The sequence below is a fragment of the Crinia signifera genome, chromosome 2 (assembly GCF_055691185.1).
Source record: "Crinia signifera chromosome 2, ASM5569118v1, whole genome shotgun sequence".
Taxonomy (NCBI): domain Eukaryota; kingdom Metazoa; phylum Chordata; class Amphibia; order Anura; family Myobatrachidae; genus Crinia; species Crinia signifera.
In genome coordinates, this window is record NC_139218.1 from 1,099,363 (window position 1) to 1,120,353 (window position 20,991).

Here is a 20,991-nt window from a genome sequence, read left to right on the forward strand (position 1 = left end):
GTTGTTGAAACAGTTACTGTCCCAGTGTTAAGGTAACCTCCAGGAATTGAGGGGTTTATGTGTTAAGAATAGAAAAAAAAGTAGAAAGGAGTAGGCACAATGTCCAAGTAGGGGATCCCAAGGAGCTTAGGGGGACAGCTGGGCGATTTCCACAGGGCACTGAGAGGAGTGTGGTAACCTCAATCTAGTGCGCAGATTTAGTACAATATTTCTGGGGCCATTAGGTCTGCCAGGGGAGTATGACCTGTTTGTTTGTCATCACAGTTATGGAAGTCTCACACTGTACCTGGCACTGTTGTATGGGGTTGCAGGGCGGCGTTCCCAAATTTTCCTCTGTGTGGGGCTTGTGCTCAGGGTATGGACTCCCTCTGATGCTGCAGTTCCGGGCGCAGGGGGATCAGCTTTCTTTCTGACTGCCCTGGATGTTATATGCTGTGCTGCTGTTGTTGTCTCACTGTAGGATTCAGTAGGCAGCGAGGGGACAGTCCTCCCCCCAGCCACCCCGAGTGCTGTGCGTAGAGTCACAGAGGTTAGTGTGCGGGGAGTCTAGCACAGAGGGCTCATTTGTTTTATGCCAGATGTGTTGGCCCTCTCCCCGCCTGCTGCGGGTGTTATGTGGGGAGGCACTGTGTTTGTGCAGGAGACCGGGCACAGGAGGCCAGGCAGAGGCAAGATGGCGGCCGCTGCTCCGCCTCGCGGCAAACAGCGTCCGCTCACTGCGCCGTGTATAGGCGGCGACGGGGTCAGGGCTTGATCCGGGAGCGGCAGTACCTGGTCTCCTGGTCTCCGGCTGCAGCGGGCGTCTCTGGTGCGCCGGCGAGCAGGGCGGCTCTCATGCACGGTCCCGCTGCCAGTCGCAAGATGGCGGCGCCGTGAGATCCCAGCTCACGCGCTCAGGGAAAGTATTTTGCGATACTCGGGCTTCAGGTCACGCAGGAGCACCGGAGTGGGTGCCGCAATTCGGGGGGATGCTCCGCTGCAAATGTATCTTGTTATACCCCGGGCAGGGTCCCTTCAGGATGGGTTCTCAGGATCGTGGAGGGAGAGCTCAGGCGAGTTGCTTCTCACTCCATGCCGGTCTTGGCCACGCCCCGTATTTAACGCATAATTTATATATAGTTATATACCTTGGCTCTCCTATTCATAGTTCGCCTTAATACCGAAACACTGACATTTATATATATATTTTACTTGTGACTTCGAGTATTTCTGCTTATTTAGTCTGCCTCTCTCAAACCCATTGGTCGAGCCGGCTGCGCCATCTCTATCTGCAGTCCAACAGCCTCAATAGATTGAAGTACACCGAATTAACCCAGATATATTGCCACCATACCCCGCTGGATTGCCCAAACCCTCTCCGAACTTGGAAGCCAAGCAGTGGAGGGCCAGGACAGTACCTAGGTGGGAGACCCCTGGGGAAGACCAGGTGTGGCAATATAAATATAAATACAAGGGAGGTGAATCGCTACTTCAATCCAACTGCTGTATATATGACTGCCAGATTGAGTTTCTTTTTGGAGACCATTTATGTCCGAGGCCTTTTTGTATGGTAACCATTGTGGCATACCTACTGTGCAATACCAGCACAAAATTGTTATTTCCTAAGGGGAACTGAATCATTTTTCTGCCTATGATCACTGGTAATCGTACCTTTGAGAATACAGTGCATAAATGATAAACTAACGTGTGATATAATAATTTTTAGCCCTTAAACAATTATAGTTTAAGGATCACACTACATACCAAACAAATCCTAAATAATAAATTTTTCTTAATGTGCCATCTATTTTAATAAAAGTCTCTAATAAAAGCTATGTTTTAAAATAATCACTTAATCTAGTCAAATTTAAAAAGGAGTGCGCCCAAAAAGCGTTTTTTTCTGTCTTTGTCAGCTCTTTCCTGACCAAAACCCCAGTGTATTAGCATTGAATCTAAACGCAGGGCGCACCGCCAACCCCATAACTACAAAAAAAATTTTTAAGTAGTTTCTATAAGTTGGTTATATATCAAAATAAAATTATCTGTCCAGTCTGTGCGGATCTACACACCCTTGTTCACGCAATATCCCTAAAATACGGCAATTCGTATTCGTATTGATAGCACATCACGGCAATTCGTAGTCGTATTGATGTGCTATCAGTACGAATACGAATTGCCGTATTTTTGGGATCGTAAATGTCAAAAATAAGTGTATTTCTGGATACAAATACACCTATTTTTTACAAATTTCCTTAAGTAAATTTCCCACTAAGTGTCTGAGCTGGGCACGTGCACGCTCTTCAAGGTCCTCTATGGAGAAATGGGAGCATAGGTGCCGATTCCGTGGGTGCTCCGGGGCCTGAGCACCCACAGAAAATGTTAAGCACCCACCAGCCCCAACGGAGTCTGTGGGGAGCGCTGGGTCTGACAGGCAGTCGCGGCTTGCAGGAGACTCACAAAAGCACTCCCTGCGCTGCGTAGTCTCTGCCTCTCCAGCAGCATGGTCCAGGCATTGTACGCCGTATCACATGTACCCCCGAGTCAAGCAGTTGTTATTTTTTTCGAAGTAAAATAAACACGGCCTTGGCTGTGTATTATGATCCCCGCCGTGGCCCGCCTACCCGTGTGCAGGCTCCCTCATGATTAGCTCCTGCACACACTGCCATCTCATCTTGGATGTCTTCTCGCCAACTCAAACTCAATATTTCCATAACGGAATTACTTATATTTGAATACATCTTAAACATGTATACAGCTAACATGTAATCCTACAACTGTGCATACAGCACTACATATAACGTGCAATTCTACATCTGTGCATACAGCACGACATATAACATGTAATCCTAAATCTGTGCACACAGCACTACATATAACGTGTAATCCTACATCTGTGCATACAGCACTACATATAACATCCAGTACCAATATTAATCAGGTATCACAACCTTACTATGTCTCAATTTAGTCTTACTAGAGACTTGGCAGAAAGAAGAGATAAATTGAAGAACGATATTGATTCTTTATTTTCGAACAATGAAGACATAACGGACACCTCCTCAGGAGGATGGTCCGACGACTTGTTCGCTCTCAAAACAGCTCTCATGAGGCAGAGTAAGACCTCCTGGAATAGGAGTACTTTCGATAGTTACCTTAAAAATCATCTTATACCCAGGGGTCTTAGACCTAAAGTTTTTCCTGCCTTTGAATTAGCTAACGGAGACTTGAAAAAAGAATGGGAGATGGTGCTATCTAATTGTTCAAAAGAATTGATAAAGATCCTCATGAAACATGATGATTTAGTATTGTCACAACTAAATCAAGAGATTACCCAATTAGGGGAAAAGCTCAAAAACTTTGAGAGTAATGAGGCCTTTCTGAAAAGATATGATAAATATCGTAAAGAAATTGAGACTTTCGAGCAAGAAATTATTGAAAGAAAACGGAGGAAATTTCAAAGGGATAAGACTGATTATTCCCTGAATCAAGTGTTTAGGTGGAATACCAAACCACGCCAAGTCAGAGGTAACACCAGCACACCGAATTTCAGTAGCTCAGAGATTGAAACATCAGACGGGGACATATCGGACAATCAATCTTCCCAGTGGGATCACAGGAGGGTTTTTTTAGGTCAAAATCAGGCCAGACAAGATCATGGAGAAAGATCAGGAGGGGGAAGAGGAGGTCGAAGACGAAAAAGAGAGGCCTTAGACTGGAAAGGGGAGCCGAGGGAGAGGAGGAGGTACCAGAATTAGATAAAGCAATAGAAACAACAAGGGAGAAGGAGGTAGATTCCTTACGCATTATCAATCTCACGGATAGAATACTTACCAAAGACCAGGAAACTATCCTGAGTAAGGGTCTCTCCTTTTCCCCTGCATCAGACTTCAACCGTTTTGAAGTCGAAAAGGACCTTCAGCTATTCACACGAAAAATTCTATTAAGAAAATTCTTCTGCAAGAAATCCACCTCAGGGGCCAATGGCGGAACACAAGCCAATGACCCAGTGTCCCTTGATGCAGAAGACCACATAGCTGTACAAATTCTGGAAGACCTCGAAAATGAAATTGAACAAGAGATACCTCTCACCTCAATCCCAAATAACAACAGGATAAAAAAGAAATCCACCTTTTTTCCTGATAGCCAAATATGTCCAGCTGTACAGATCTATCAAGAAATGGTATCCCAAGACCTGGATGACCTCATGAGGAGGAAGAAAGGATTAAGGGATAATATCAGCAAACAGGAAAGGTTGGCACTGTCTGAGATAGCCAAATGGGATGATGTAATTGTAAAAGCATCAGATAAAGGAGGCAACATAGTCCTTTGGCCCAGACCTATGTACTTGGAAGAACTAGACAACCATGTGAATGATACCACCTGTTATAAACGACTGATTTTTAATCCAAGTAACCTTTTTACCTCTCAGTACAACAAGATCGTACAAACGGCCTACTCTAACAATATTATTTCAAAAAACGACTTCGAATTCCTCAAAATGGAAAAACCTAAGACCCCCACCCTGTATTTACTCCCCAAAATACATAAAAATGATAAGAAACCCCCGGGAAGACCGATTCTGTCAGGTATGGGGAGCCTGACAGAAAAGGCTAGCATCTACGTTGACCAACATCTCAGACAACACGTACTTGCATTACCGTCTTATGTCAAAGATACGACAGACGTATTAAACAGACTGCAGAACATCTCAGTCAACCCCGGAGTCTGGCTGGTCTCCTGTGATGTAGAGAGCCTGTACACCAGCATCAACCATGAGCTGGGTGTACAGGCGGCTCGATATTTTCTCAACATGGGAACCCGTTCTGATTTTAATGAATTCATCTTGGAGTTGCTGAACTTCATACTTACCCGTAATTTCTTTGTGTGCCAAGAATCCCACTACCTCCAGGTTAGAGGGACGGCAATGGGGACTGCATGTGCCCCCACCTATGCCAACCTCTACCTGGGGTGGTGGGAGAAGGAAGTGGTTTTTCAAGAGGCTATGGAAAAGTACACTGAAAACATCCTTATGTACTTCAGGTACATAGATGATGTCCTCTTCCTATGGGAGGGTGATTTGGGACACCTGAAGGAATTCCTAGCCATCCTTAACAACAATCAACTAAACCTTAAGTTGACATCAGAGATGAATCAAAGAGAGATCAGCTTCTTAGATCTAAAAATTCGGATCAATGAAGAAGGTGTCATCTCCACTGATCTTTATCGTAAGAAAACCGCTACCAACAGCATCCTCCACTCCGAAAGTTCTCACCTACCCTCGACCATTAGAGCTATCCCGAAAGGGGAACTAATGAGGATCAAACGAAACGTCTCTGACCCAGAAACATTCCAAATGCGAGAAAGAGAACTACAAGACCGGTTTAGAAGAAGAGGTTATAGTAAGCGATTAATTAAAAAGGCAACCAAACAAGTGGAAACCTTTTCCCGCGAAACCCTTCTAAAACCAAGAAAGAAGAATAATTCAGACTCCATTCGATTCATAGGAACTTTCAATGTGCACTGGAAAGAGATCAATCAGATTCTCCAAAAACATTGGGATGTCTTAAAAGTGGATAAAGATCTCAACACCATTTTACCACCAAAGATACAAACATGTTGGAGGAGATCACGTAACATTAAGGATCACCTGGTCCAGAGCCACTTGTCTAAGATATGTGAATCCAGATCTAACAGAAAAGGCTCCAAGAGCTGTGGCCATTGTAAGGCTTGTAAGTATATGATTCCCAAAGAAGATTTTGTGGATAAAAACTCAAAAATCTGGAAGATCCAAAGCCTTATAACATGTACCACTGTGGGCACCGTATATCATCTAGAGTGCCCATGTGGGAAGATTTACATAGGCAAAACATCAAGGCCCCTTAAGACTCGCATCTTGGAGCATGTAGGCAGCATAAGAAATGCCCGCACGGATTCTCAAAAATTTAAGAACATCACCTCTGTGGCCAGGCATTTCCTACGAATGCACAATGGAGATCCCAACGGTCTCAGAGCTTTTGGAATGAGACATATCAAACTGGGTATACGAGGCGGAGACTTAGATAGACAACTCCTACAATTTGAAACCAAAATGATTTTTCTTTTGGACAGTCTTTTCCCGAAGGGACTGAATGAGGCGAACAGCTATACATCTTTTCTTTAATATGAAACCTTCAGCCATACATTTTTTCTTTAGTACGAAACTTTCAGCTATATGTACTGAGACAATACACCTCCACCACCTTCTCCTCCCTTCTTCATGTCCATGTCATGTTTTAAATGTGGAAGAATTTTTCCCAGAATTCTAGAATATATGTATGACCATAACATCTAATTAGTTTCGAGGAAATACGGAATATTTAACCACTATAACACTCGTCAAATGCTGTGGCACAATTATTCCTCCACATACAACTATGATTACAATTGTTAAAATGTTATGGTATCACAATCTCCCCACGAATCAAGCTCCCTTTTCCCCCGCAATGATGATTATAATTTACCAATATACTTACCAACCTTTTCGGGGAGTCCTCTGGATGCCAGAATACCTACAGGAGAGGAGAAGAAAGAGAGAAAGTGACAAAACAATTATATAATATGCCACTCAAGATCTATTCCCATAAGGACAATCCATTGCAAGGGTCCCTTCACTGTATTCAAGTCAGGTCGATGCTACGGTATGCCAGGTATTGATGCCTAGAAATTCCAACTCTATGAACCATGAGAATGATATGGATGACTAATTATCGTCCATCTACACCTGGCTTACTCAGGATGATATTAGTACTTCATGCTGATAATGAAGTTACACTATACATATTAATGACTATTCAGATCATGAAATTGTAATAATAGGTTCAAAATAGGTTCAAGATAATCAAAATAATGAACCAATGCAATGTCACTATATACACCTATGATCACTTAGATCATAAAACATAACAAAATATCCTTACACCAAGACACCCCAACCCCCCCTTTCCCCCCCCCCCCCCCCCCCTGGCACCTGTTTTATTTAATTGCACATTTTTCACATGGTTTTGTTTTGAAGTTTGTCACTCAGATTCCCTTTCCTTTTCCCCATCATTCTAAATTTTCTATAACCCGACAGCACTTGCCACATCACAGTATAACACTTCCAAATTATACACTTATTTTATCATAATTTTAATTTATAATTATCACAATTCATCATGTAATATTCACTTATCATCACCATTATTAGGTGATGATCACCAGATCAGAAACATTCGATCTGATCCCTATCACCAGTATAATTTTTTATTCATTTTTACCACTCATCTGCTCTGTTTACTCAGACTTATAATTAGAATGATGAATAGTTCATAGATTTTATAGCCAATACAGCGCTGCTTTTTGACAGTACAACAGTATTAAAATCATCCAGGCATACCTTGAAGTATCAGTTTATCATACAGTTAATATGCAATAATGTACTTTAATATAAATATGTGTAAATATTGAAAACATATCTTGCATTATGCATTATGCTTGTTACAGGGCTGGGGCTCCGTATGTATTGATTTCCTGGTTTAACATACTGACTCCAGGCCGGCTAAGGGACAACTTTATTAAAGCTATCTAGTCATACCCTGGACCACTAGGCTGCTATAGAGCTAAGATGCAATAATGTACTTTAATGCAAATATGTACAAATACCAGTAATACACTTTGCATTATGTATCATGCTTGCTACAGGGTTGGGGCTCCGTACGTATTGACTTCCTGGTTCAGCGTTTCTGACTCCAGGATTGGCCAGAGGATGATCATGTGCGCAATGACGCGCAACATGGGAGCCAGATAATTCTGGGAGACCATGTGATCCTTAGGATCGCGCTGACGATATGACGCGATACGCTGGTCACGTGGGGCGGGACGCCGACCACGTGACCCAAACAATGCCCACATGATCTGACGTTCACAGCTGAGCTGAATTAGACGTCAGAACGGAGGGGAGATGTTTACATAGTAATGCGCATAGGCGATTGGCCTATACAAACACATGACAACAATCCAGACATGCCATTGGTGGGGCAATATCCGTAAATAGCGATCAGCTGGGACACTCAGGTTGGCCTTGACAAAGCAAAGCGAAACACTAGTGTCGGTTACTGACTGTCCAAATATGCTCACTAGCTTGATAAATGTTTATTGAAATGATGTTGGTGTGTTAAGGGCGCTATCAGACCATCGTGGGTGTCAAATTCTACACACCTAGGTCGAAGTAGGTAGCAGATGCCCTGTAAATGTGCTCAGTTTGCTGAATAAAAATACAAGGAGATAATCATAACTCCGATTTTCAGCTTATTACATCTATCTGAGCACTTTTTATTTTGATCTTAGGAAAGCCCTCAATAATCTGTGTTCCCAATATTTATGGTTCCTTCTCCTCTTTTCTCAAAATGTTTAAACCTAAATTATCATGCTATAATTATGCCTCTCTGGATTGCTAATAAAAGATTATGAAAAATCCTATGCATCAGACGAAAGCTGAATAATATTCTTAAAATCACCACTAGATGGTGCAATAGGATAGTGTATCAGAGGTCCTTAGTGAGAAAGGTCCCTGAACCACTCAAACCTTGTCATCAATCTACCAGAAGGTGGCAGTGCTATTACCTAAAGGTTGAATTAAAATCAGAAATTTACATTGGTCAATTGGAGATTAAATAGTTACTGAACAGGGCTATACACATATTTTTTCCGTGATCAAAAAGACCACATCCTTGGCTATTACCCTATGAGCATAATTTTTGGTCAGGACTTAAGTGTCATTTTTAAAGCACTGATTCCCTGTCTTTTTGTGCACATTGTGTGTATGTGTGTGTATGTCTAATATTTTAAACTTTCATTTTTCGCTGTACTCCCATTCAAGTTAATTGTGGGATTATTAACTATGATGTATTAAAAGTTATTTTTTACGACTCTATTTCTTTAGTGCGTTCCCCCCTGAGCAGTCTCTCTCCTTCTTTGTTCAATATGCTACATATAACATGTAATCCTACATCTGTGCATACAGCACTACATATAACGTGCAATTCTACATCTGTGCGTACAACACTACATATAACGTGTAATCCTACATCTGTACATACAGCACTACATATAACATGTAATCCTACATCTGTACATACAGCACTACATATAACATCTAATCCTACATCTGTGCATACAGCACTACAAATAACGTGTAATCCTACATCTGTACATACAGCACTACATATAATGCGTAATCCTACATCTGTGCATACATCACTACATATATCGTGTAATCCTACAACTGTGCACACAGCACTACATATAACATGTAATCCTACATCTGTGCATACAGCACTACACATAACCTTACATCTGTGCATACAGCACTACATATAACATGTAATTCTACATCTATGCAAACAGCACTACATATAACGTGTAATTCTACATCTGTGCGTACAGCACTACATATAACATGCAATCCTACAGCTGTGCATACAGCACTACATATAACATGTAATCCTACAGCTGTGCATACAGCACTACACATAACCCTACATCTGTGCATACAGCACTAAATATAACATGTAATCCTACATCTGTGCATACAGCACTACATATAACATGTAATCCTACATCTGTGCATACAGCACTAAATATAACATATAAGCATACATCTGTGCATACAGCACTACAAATAATGTGTAATCCTACATTTGTGCATATAACCCTACATATAATGTATAATCCTACATCTGTGCATACAGCACTACATCTGTACATACACCGCTACAGATAACGTGTAATCCTACATCTGTGCACAGCGCTACATATAACGTGTAATACTACATCTGTGCATACAGCACTACATATAACGTGTAATCCTACATCTGTGCACACAGCACTACATATAACATGTAATCCTACATCTGTGCACATAGCACTACTTATAACATGTAATACTACATCTGTACATACAGCAATACATCTAACATGTAATCCTACATATGTGCATACAGCAGTACATATCATGTGTAATCCTACATCTGTGCATACAGCACTACATATAACATGTAATCCTACAGCTGTGCATACAGTACTACAGATAACATGTAATCCTACATCTGTGCATAGAGCACTACATATAACATGCAATCCTACAGCTGTGCATACAGCACTACACATAACCCTACATCTGTGCATACAGCACTACATATAACATGTAATTCTACATCTGTGCTTATAACCCTACATATAATGTGTAATCCTACATCTGTGCATACAGCACTACATATAACGTGTTATCCTACATCTGTGCACACAGCACTACATATAACGTGTAATCCTACGTCTGTGCATACAGCACTACATATAACGTGTAATCCTACATCTTTACATACAGCACTACATATAACATACAGGGGGTGAAGGAATGACCCTTCAGGTAGGATTTGCGCTGAAGGGGAGCAGCTTGAAGTACGAGTTAGATATATGGGAGATTGTGCGAACACAATTTTGGATCAAGCGCTAGGGAACAAGGGTGAGGACAGACTTGGGAGCACACAAACAATTTGTAAGGAGAGGTGCACACACAAACGATTAGTTCTGCATAGAGATTGCAGGAAAGGAGTGGGGAATTGAATGGATAGAACTGGAGAAAGATGAGGAGAGGAAAAAATAATAAAAATAGATAATAAATGAATAGAGATAAAAATAGGAAATAGAGATGAAAAATATAAAAAACCAAAATCTAAATAAAAATAAAGAAACCAAAATCAAAATAGAAATAAAAATAAAACAATAATAAAAACGTAAATAAATAAATAAAAGACCAATATGTTTACACACTTTTGTGTTGATGTGGGAGCAACAGAGTCTCAGGAGAAGCTGTCCCTATCTTACCCTGATGTTCTTGCTGGAAGTTGACAGCGTTTATGTGAAGCTGCGGGACTTCGCGGCCGGGTGCTGTGACGTCACCCGCCGGCTCCGACTTCTTTGTCAGATGTGCGGCAAGGTTCTTCTGGGTGGCTGGGGAGCACACAAACAATTTGTAAGGAGAGGTGCACACACAAACGATTAGTTCTGCATAGAGATTGCAGGAAAGGAGTGGGGAATTGAATGGATAGAACTGGAGAAAGATGAGGAGAGGAAAAAATAATAAAAATAGATAATAAATGAATAGAGATAAAAATAGGAAATAGAGATGAAAAATATAAAAAACCAAAATAAAAATAAAAATAAAAATTCCTTGAAAAAGCACCCATGCGGTGTGAAACGCGTTGGATACGTTAAGGAGCATCAAGGCCCTTATTCTGATTCGGTCGGTACGGCCCGCGTGCGGCCGTACCGCCGATGTTTGGACTCTGCACATGCGCAGAGGTCAATCTGCGCATGTGCAGCCCCCTTCGCCGCAGACGTATTTCGTCCGCCGCAAAGGGGGCGTATAGGGGCGTGAGAGGCTTCATGCCCTCATTTCCCTATGTGTACGCCCCGCGTTTCATGGGCGTTCCCATGCAAACGCGGGGCGTATGCATGGTAATGAGGGCATGACGCCCTCATTACCATGACATGGGGGCGGAAAGCTGACGTCGCCGGATGTCAGCTTTCAGCCCCCATACAAGCTACCACACGGACGATTGTCCGTGTGGTCTTAGCTTGCGGGAGCTGCCGCGGCGTGCGGGCCTGCCTTCGATGGTCGACGACCATCGAATGCAGGGGGCAGCTCCCACCATGGTGGAGGCGTAGCCTCCACCATTTTAATGCGGATCGCCAGCCGTCCGTGTACGGACGGCCGTGGCGATCCGTCTGGTGGGCGGCCCTTGGTTTGTGCGGTCGGAGCCCCGTGTGCGGCTCTGACCGCACCAACCAGAATAAGGGCCCAAGAGAGGAGAACTAAGCTTCCCCAGCCACCCAGAAGAACCTTGCCGCACATCTGACAAAGAAGTCGGAGCCGGCGGGTGACGTCACAGCACCCGGCCGCGAAGTCCCGCAGCTTCACATAAACGCTGTCAACTTCCAGCAAGAACATCAGGGTAAGATAGGGACAGCTTCTCCTGAGACTCTGTTGCTCCCACATCAACACAAAAGTGTGTAAACATATTGGTCTTTTATTTATTTATTTACGTTTTTATTATTGTTTTATTTTTATTTCTATTTTGATTTTGGTTTCTTTATTTTTATTTTTATTTTGATTTTGTTTTTTTATATTTTTCATCTCTATTTCCTATTTTTATCTCTATTCATTTATTATCTATTTTTATTATTTTTTCCTCTCCTCATCTTTCTCCAGTTCTATCCATTCAATTCCCCACTCCTTTCCTGCAATCTCTATGCAGAACTAATCGTTTGTGTGTGCACCTCTCCTTACAAATTGTTTGTGTGCTCCCAAGTCTGTCCTCACCCTTGTTCCCTAGCGCTTGATCCAAAACTACATATAACATGTAATCCTACATCGGTACATACAGCACTACATATAACATGTAATCCTGCATCTGTACATACAGCACTACATATAGCATGTAATCCTACAACTGTGCATACGGATCCGATATGTAATGCCGGCGGTCGGAATCCCGGCGGTCGGAATCCCGACACTGGAATCCCGACCGCCGAAATCCCGACATGGGGGGTACGTGGAGCGCCCCCCCCCCCTTGCGGGCTCGCTGCGCTCGCCACGCGGCGGGCCCGGTGCCTCGCTATGCTCTGCACGCTATTTTATTCTCCCTCTATGGGTGTCGTGGACACCCACAGAGGGAGAAAGTTTAGGGATTTCGGCGGTCGGGATTCCGACCGCCGGGATCCCGACCGCCGGCAAATTGACTGCATCCCGTGCATACAGCACTACATATAACAGGTAATCCTACACCTGTGCACACAGCACTACATATAACATTTAATCCTACAGATGCGCGTACAGCACTACATATAACATGTAATCCTACATCTGTGCCTCCAGCACTACATATAACGTGCAATCCAACATCTGTGCATACAGCTCTACACATAACATGTAATCCTACAACTGTATATACAGCGCTACATATAACATGTAATCCTACATCTATGCATACAGCGCTACATATAACATGTAATCCTACAGATGCACGTAAAGCACTACATATAATGTGTTATCCTACAACTGTGCATACAGCACTACATGTAACATGTAATCCTACATCTGTGCATACAGCACTACATATAACATGTAATCCTACATCTGTACATACAGCGCTACATATAACATGTAATCCTACAACTGTGCATACAGCGCTACATGTAACATGTAATCCTAAATCTGTGCACACAGCGCTACATATAACATGTAATCCTAAATCTGTGCACACAGCACTACATATAACGTGTAATCCTACATCTGTGCATACAGCACTACATATAACATGTAATCCTACATCTGTGCATACAGCACTACATATAACATGTGATCCTACAACTGTGCAGACAGCACTACATATAATGTGTAATCCTACATCTGTGCATACAGCACTACATATAACATGTAATCCTACATCTGTGCATACAGCACTACATATAACCCTACATCTGTGCATACAGCACTACATATAACATGCAATCCTACAGCTGTGCATACAGCACTACATATAACATGTAAGCATACATCAGTGCATGCAGCACTACAAATAACGTGTAATCCTACATTTGTGCATATAACCCTACATATAATGTGTAATCCTACATCCGGGCATACAGAACCACATCTGTACATACAGTGCTACAGTACATATAACGTGTAATTCTACATCTGTGCACACAGCGCTACATATAACGTGTAATCCTACATCTGTGCATACAGCACTACATATAACGTGTAATACTACATCTGTACACACAGCACTACATATAACGTGTAATCCTACATCTGTGCATACAGCACTACATATAACATGTAATCCTACATCTGTGCATACAGCAATACATGTAACATGCAATCATACATCTGTGCATACAGCACTACATATAACATGTAATCCTACATCTGTACATACAGCAATACATGTAACATGCAATCATACATCTATGCATACAGCACTACATATAACAGGTAATCCTACATCTGTGCATACAGCACTACATGTAACATGTAGTCCTACATCTGTGCACACAGAACTACATATAACATGTAATCCTACATCTGTACATACAGCACTACATATAACATGTAGTCCTACATCTGTGCATACAGCACTATATATAACATGTAATCCTACATCTGTGCACACAGAACTACATATAACATGTAATCCTACATCTGTACATACAGCACTACATATAACATGTAGTCCTACATCTGTGCATACAGCACTATATATAACATGTAATCCTACATCTGTGCATACAGCACTACATATAACGCGTAATCCTACAACTGTGCACACAGCACTACATATAACGTGTAATCCTGCATCTATGCATACAGCGCTACATATAACGTGTAATCCTACAGCTGTGCATAAGTGTGCAGCTATACTACATATAACATGTAATCCTACATCTGTGCAGACAGCACTACATATAACCCTACATCTGTGCATACAGCACTACATATAACATGCAATCCTACAGCTGTGTATACAGCACTAAATATAACCTGTAAGCATACATCTGTGCATACAGCACTACAAATAATGTGTAATCCTACATTTGTGCATATAACCCTACATATAATGTGTAATCCTACATCTGTGCATACAGCACTACATCTGTACATACACCGCTACAGATAGCATGTTATCCTACAACTGTGCATACAGCACTACATATAACTGGTAATCCTACATCTGTGCACACAGCACTACATATAACATTTAATCCTACAGATGCGCGTACAGCACTACATATAACATGTAATCCTACATCTGTGCCTCCAGCACTACATATAACGTGCAATCCAACATCTGTGCATAAAGCTCTACATATAACATGTATTCCTACAACTGTATATACAGCGCTACATATAACATGTAATCCTACATCTATGCATACAGCGTTACATATAACATGTAATCCTACAGATGCGCGTACAGCACTACATATAATGTGTTATCCTACAACTGTGCATACAGCACTACATGTAACATGTAATCCTACATCTGTACATACAGCGCTACATATAACAAGTAATCCTACATCTGTGCATACAGCACTACATATAACATGTAATCCTACATCTGTGCACACAGCACTACATATAACGTGTAATCCTACATCTGTGCACACAGCACTACATATAACGTGTAATCCTACATCTGTGCATACAGCACTAAATATAACATGTAATCCTACATCTGTGCATACAACACTACATATAACCCTACATCTGTGCATACAGCACTACATATAACATGCAATCCTACAGCTGTGCATACAGCACTACATATAACATGTAAGCATACATCTGTGCATACAGCACTACAAATAACGTGTAATCCTACATTTGTGCATGTAACCCTACATATAATGTGTAATCCTACATCCGGGCATACAGCACCACATCTGTACATACAGTGCTACAGTACATATAACATGTAATTCTACATCTGTGCACACAGCGCTACATATAACGTGTAATCCTACATCTGTGCATACAGCACTACCTATAACGTGTAATCCTACATCTGTGCACACAGCACAACATATAATGTGTAATCCTACATCTTTGCATACAGCACTACATATAACATGTAATCCTACATCTGTACATACAGCAATACATGTAACATGCAATCATAAATCTGTGCATACAGCACTACATATAACAGGTAATCCTACATCTGTGCTTACAGCACTACATATAACATGCAATCCTACAGCTGTGCATACAGCACTACATATAACATGTAAGCATACATCTGTGCATACAGCACTACAAATAACGTGTAATCCTACATTTGTGCATATAACCCTACATATAATGTGTAATCCTACATCTGTGCTTATAACCCTACATATAACCTGTAATCCTACAGCTGTGCACAAAGCACTACATATAACATGTAATCCTACATCTGTGCATACAGCACTACATATAATGTGTAATCCTACGTCTGTGCACACAGCACTACATATAACGTGTAATCCTACATCTGTACATATAGCACTATATATAACATGTAATCCTACATCTGTGCATACAGCACTACATATAATGTGTAATCCTACGTCTGTGCACACAGCACTACATATAACGTGTAATCCTACATCTGTACATATAGCACTACATATAACGTGTAATCCTACGTCTGTGCATACACCACTACATATAACATGTAATCCTACGTCTGTGCATACACCACTACATATAACATGTAATCCTACATCTGTACATACAGCAATACATATAACATGTAATCCTACATCTGTACATACAGCACTACGGAATCGGGACATCTGTCAGAATGAACTTAGGTCTACAGTCATTAGGTCGACCCCACTAGGTCGACTGGCAGGAAGGTCGACCTGACTTAAGGTCGACATGGGCCAAGGTCGACATGACTTAAGGTCGAATTTGCATAAAGGTCGACATGAGGAAGGTCGACTGGTCATAAGGTCTACATGGGTTTTTCACTGGTTTTTTATCCGAATGTCGACACAGTCGACATGGACACAGTTGGCAATGAGAATCGGACCCTTGCATCGCTCGCTTCGCTCGCAATGCTTCGGGCACGGTGCCTCGCTGCGCTCGGCACACTATTTTATTCTCCCTCCACGCCCTAGTGGATGGTAGGGCATGAAATACCGCCTGTCGGCACATGTCGGCTCAAAAAACAGTGAAAAACCCATGTCGACCTTATGACCAGTCGACCTTCCTCATGTCGACCTTTATGCAAATTCTACCTTAAGTCATGTCGACCTTGGCCCATGTCGACCTTAAGTCAGGTCGACCTTCCTGCCAGTCGACCTAGTGGGGTCGACCTAATGACTGTAGACCTAAGTTCATTCTAATAGATGACCGCTTCCCCAGCACTACACATAACATGTAATCCTACATCTGTACATACAGCGCTACACATAACATGTAATCCTACAACTGTGCATAGAGCGCCACATATAACATGTAATCCTGCATCTGTACATACAGCACTACATATAGAATGTAATCCTACAACTATGCATACAGCACTACATATAACGTGCAATCCAACATCTGTGCATACAGCGCTGCATATAACATGTAATCCTACAACTGTACACACAGCGCTACATATAACATGTAATCCTACATCTGTGCACACAGCGCTACATATAACATGTAATCCTACAACTGCGCGTACAGCAATACATATAACATGTAATCCTACATCTGTGCACACAGCACTACATATAACGTGTAATCCTACATCTGTGCACACAGCACTACATATAACGTGTAATCCTACATCTGTGCATACAACACTACATATAGCTTGATTACTTAAGTGAGTTGGAAACTGAAGCAGGTGAGTTAGAATACTGAAAAAGGTGAGTTTGAACACAGTCTAAATTTTCATATTCTGTTTTATTGTAATATATTCATCTTCTTTCTATCCTATTGTAACCTGTTGCTCAATTTTGACATTTAAATTCATTGTATCTATATTTTTCCAACATTGTATGTCATTTTTACTCATTCACTATTATCTTCTCTTATCTTTGCCACACATTTATCGCACCCTGTTTCCCTCTTCACGCCTGCTCACATTTGCCTCACTTCTGACCTTCTCTGTTCCCTTCATCCTCTCACTTGTTGTTGTTTCATACTTAATTGGATTACTCAATCAACCTGATTTTACCCACTGGTCTCCTCTCTGACAGTAGTTCCTTGCCTGTTACCTTCTCTCTCACTCTGTTTTCTACCAAATTTACTACAGACGCTGTCTGTCCTCCCAAATCCCTCTGTCTGCTTTCACTAACCTACCCTCTCACCCTCGGTTCCTCATGGCTGTTAATCTCTCAACTTCACTTTCTCCAACTGCTCCTCCCCCCTCCCATCCCATACCTATCCTGACCACTCGCCCCCGCACCCCCACCCTCCCAATGACCCCCCCTCGCTTCTGCAATCCCAAAAACCTTATCCACATAAATACACAACCCACCCCCCCTCTTTCCTGTGCACTATGGAACGCCAGATCCATCTGCAACAAACTCCCTGCCATCCATGACCTATTCATCTCTAGAGCATTCCACCTCCTTGCTATCACCGAGACCTGGCTCTCCACCTCTGATTCTGTCTCTCCAGCTGCTCTCTCCCACGGTGGCCTCTCTTTCTCTCACACTCCCAGGCCTGACGGTCGCCAAGGTGGCGGTGTGGGTTTTCTCCTCTCAGCCTCATGCACCCACAGTGTCATTCACCCTGAACCCTCTCTCCTTTTCTCCTCCTTTGAGTCTCACTCTATCCGTCTATACTACCCCTACCACCTCCGTGTCGCTGTAATCTACCGCCCCCCTGGCCCTATCTCCCAATTTCTTGACAACTTCGCCGCCTGGCTTCCACACTTCCTCTTCTCTGACCTGCCATCTGTCATTCTTGGTGACTTTAACATCCCCTTGGATAACCCCGCTGATCCTGGCACCTCCAAACTCCTCTCTCTCTGCTCCTCTCTTGGCCTATCTCAGTGGACTACCTCTCCCACCCACATCCAAGGACACTCCCTCGATCTCGTCTTCTCTCGCTCTTGTTCCCTTACTGACTACACTATCTCAGCTTTTCCTCTTTCTGACCATCACCTCATCTCCTTCTCCCTCACTGCTTCCCCCTCTCCCACCCCCCCTCCCAAGCGCATTGTCTCACGGCATAACGTCAACACACTTGATCTTGCTGCCTTCTCAAACACGCTGTGTCCTCTTCTCGCCCCAATCGCCCTCATGTCCTGCCCGAACCTCGCTGCCTCCCTCTATAATGACACCCTATCTTCGGCATTGGACTCTGCCTGCCCTCCCTCCTCTATCCCCCTTCGATGCTCCAACCCCCAACCGTGGCACTCACCTATCACCCGATTCCTTAAAAAGTGCTCTCGCACTGCTGAGCGCTTCTGGAAGAAATCACGCTCCCTTGCGGATTATCTCCATTTCAAATTCATTCTTTCCTCCTTCAGCTCTGCCCTTGCTCTGGCCAAGGAATCCTACTTTAAGTCCCTCATCCTTTCCCAATCATCCAATCCCCGCAGGCTCTTCGCCACCTTCAACTCCTTGCTCTCCCCCCCTCCTCCAGCTCTTCCGTCCTCCATCGTAGCCGCTGATTTTGCTACCTACTTTTCAACCAAAATCTCCTCTCTCAGGACTGCCGTCACTGCTGCCATGACCTCACCCTCTCCCTCCTCCCCTCCTACATCTCCACTCCCCTCCTTCCAACCCCTGTCCTCATTTTACCCCACCACTGCTGCTGAAGTCCACTCTATCCTTCAATCCGCTTCTCCCTCCACCTGCCCGCTTGATCCTATCCCCTCCAATATTATCCGTCGTCTCAGTCCATCAGTCTGCTCTCACCTGGCTCACCTCTTTAATCTTTCCCTATCCTCTGGGATCTTCCCTTCCTCCTTCAAACACGCTCTTGTCTCCCCAATTCTCAAAAAAACAAATCTGGACCCCAACTCTCCATCCAACTACAGGCCCATCTCCCTCCTCCCTTTTGCCTCCAAACTCCTAGAACGTCTGACCTATAATCGTCTCCTAAGCCACCTTACTGCTAACTCCATTCTAGACCCCCTCCAATCCGGGTTCCGCCCTTTACATTCCACTGAAACTGCCCTGACCAAAGTCACTAACGATCTACTATCGGCTAAATCCAAAGGCCTCTTCTCTATCCTCATCCAGCTTGATCTGTCGGCTGCCTTTGACACTGTTGACCACCCTCTCCTGCTCAACACCCTCCGCTCCTTTGGCATCACTGGCACGGTCTTCTCCTGGTTCACCTCATACCTCTCCGATCGCTCCTTCTCCGTCTCCACTCCGAGCTCCTCCTCTCCTACTACCCCCCAGCCAGTCGGTGTTCCCCAAGGGTCAGTCCTTGGCCCTCTCCTCTTCTCCCTCTACACCACCTCTCTGGGCACCCTCATCAGCTCCTATGGTTTTCATTACCACCTTTATGCTGATGATACCCTAATCTATCTCATCTCCCCCGACTTATCCCCATCACTTCTGTCCAAGGTCTCCGAATGCCTCACGGCCATCTCAGCCTGGATGACCCAACGCTTCCTGAAACTAAACATGGCTAAAACTGAACTTCTAATCTTCCATCCCCCGAACATCCCCTCTTCTCCCACTATCTCCATCAGCATTGGTGAAACCGAGATCACGTCCACCGACCAAACGCGCTGCCTCGGTGTCATCATTGACTCCTCCCTCTCTTTCACCCCCCACATTCGTGCTCTCTCACAGTCTTGCCGCTTTCACCTACGCAACATCTCACGCATCAGACCATTCCTCTCCACTGACGCGACCAAAATTCTCATTCACTCTCTTGTCATCTCCCGCCTTGACTACTGCAACATCCTTCTCTCTGGGCTACCTCTCACCCGCCTCGCACCTCTCCAATCCATTCTTAACGCTGCTGCTAGGCTCATCTTCCTCTCCCGCCGCTCTACCTCCGCCTCCCCCCTCTGTTTATCTCTTCACTGGCTCCCCATTCCTTTCCGAGTTCTCTTTAAACTCCTCACCACCACCTACAAGGCTCTCTCCTCCTCCACAGCTCCCTACCTCTCTTCACTGATCTCTATCCACACTCCCTCCCGTCCTCTTCGCTCCATCGCTGACCGCCGACAGACCTCTCACCTAATCACCTCCTCCCACTCCCGTGTCCAAGATTTCTCTCGCGCTGCCCCCCTGCACTGGAACAACCTCCCGCCACCCATCAGGCTATCTGATTCCCTTACCTCCTTCAAGCGCTCCCTCAAAACCCACTTTTTTCGACTAGCCTATCCCTCCTCCTAACCTCTTTTGATCCTCCTATCCTGCCTCCGTTCCCCTCCGTTCCTACTTATCCTATTGTATTTCGTTCGT

The 20,991-nt window shown here is 43.5% G+C and overlaps 1 pseudogene; it reads left to right on the forward strand.

Moving 5' to 3' along the window:
- Positions 1–1,319: 1,319 nt before the first annotated feature.
- On the forward strand, positions 1,320–1,438 carry LOC146060805 (5S ribosomal RNA; annotated as a pseudogene).
- The last annotated feature ends 19,553 nt before the right edge of the window (positions 1,439–20,991 follow it).